Source organism: Pinus tabuliformis, chromosome 3_1 (assembly GCF_031772625.1).
Source record: "Pinus tabuliformis cultivar Carrire ecotype Pingquan chromosome 3_1, CPIR1, whole genome shotgun sequence".
Lineage (NCBI taxonomy): Eukaryota > Viridiplantae > Streptophyta > Pinopsida > Pinales > Pinaceae > Pinus > Pinus tabuliformis.
The window spans coordinates 100,464,300-100,465,837 of NC_142301.1; the positions used below are offsets into that span (position 1 = coordinate 100,464,300).

Here is a 1,538-nt window from a genome sequence, read left to right on the forward strand (position 1 = left end):
GCTTCCTCTCTTACAAATTATACATCATTCTCGTTACTTCACCTTGTGTTTATGTTTTTATGTGTTTCAGGCACCTCTGACTGATCGTTTCCACTTTCCACCACCTTTGTCCATTCGTTTCCACTTACATCGTCTCTTAGGCTTCCTCCTCAGTCACTGTCATTTCCTCTGACTCGCTTGATTTTAATGTTAATCAAAAGAAAATGATAGCTGACAAATATAAATTACAGAGGACATAAAATACTATTTGGAAAGTCGGAGAAGCTGTCACTTCTTCCAAAGACCGAGTTCAGTATCAACTTAAAATCCCTAGGTCGCAGCAGAAAGCCTAAAAGTCATAATAGAAATGGTTCTGGGGTTGTCCTCTGCAACGTTTACTCTGGATTTCCAAGTTGAATAGGTCATCAGAACCCGCTATGAGCTTACTGTCAACAGAGAAGTTTGCAGAGCAAAACCCTACCATGCAAACCCCGAAACATGCGCAATTATCCCAGCCGTTCGATCATCCTCCTTGATCTCCACCATCAATCACCCATGATCTGACGGTCTCTGCTATGTTTACCACATGATTAAACCCCATGCAATTTCCTCGTCATTTGACCATCTGTCGCACGATCGAACGGTAGTTGCAAGCCCCGATCACGCGACTTGCGCACACGTTAACCCGCAGGGCCAGTGGTTTTTGTCTGCCACGCATCGTGATCTTACAGGATCGCGACATCGTATACGGATACCGCCGAGCCCTGGTAAGTGGTGCGGGGAAACCGCCTGCCGCCCGAAACCGTTGTTCTCTCGCGCGTTAATCTCTGTGCGTCTTTCCTGTGCGATAGCCGTTGGATTTGTCACGTGGAGATCTAACGACTCTCGAATCAAAACAACACAATCGGCTTGTTATGTACCCATAATCATGTTCTTGATAAAGTCATGATGGCCTGGTGCATCAATGATGGTACAGTAATACTTGGTTGTCTCAAACTTCCAGAGAGCAATGTCAATAGTAATACCATGCTCATGCTCAGCCTTAAGCTTGTCAAGAACCCAGGCATACTTGAATGACCTTTTGTTCATTTCCGCAGCTTCCTTCTCAAAACGCTCGATCACACGCTTGTCGATACCGCCAAGCTTGTAAATAAAATGACCGGTAGTGGTGGACTTGCCAGAGTCGACATGTCCTATGAACACAATATTGATGTGGGTCTTCTCTTTACCCATGGTTTTCTAAAAACCAAGTATTCCTAAATAAAAAACACGAATAAGCAACTTCAGCTTCCCACCAAAAAAGAATCGCAGAGCTCCCCTGCTTCGCTCTCCACCTGCTCCAATGGTTCTGTGTGCTCCTCTTCTTCGGCTCTGTCTGCTCCTCTCGTCTTTCTCTGCTCCTCGAATATTTCCATATTGACATCAATGACAATCTGTGTCCAACATGTGCCACTATCTTACCTACACCAAAATTCCCTGAAACACGAGAATAATGTGCTTCCCTGATTACATGCACTCTTTCTCTCCATGGTATGCACAACTTGCTAAGATGGTACAAT

At 44.8% G+C, this 1,538-nt stretch overlaps 1 pseudogene; it reads right to left on the reverse strand.

Annotated features, from left to right (window-relative positions):
- Nucleotides 1-891: 891 nt before the first annotated feature.
- Nucleotides 892-1,212, reverse strand: LOC149185969 (elongation factor 1-alpha pseudogene; annotated as a pseudogene).
- Nucleotides 1,213-1,538: the final 326 nt, after the last annotated feature.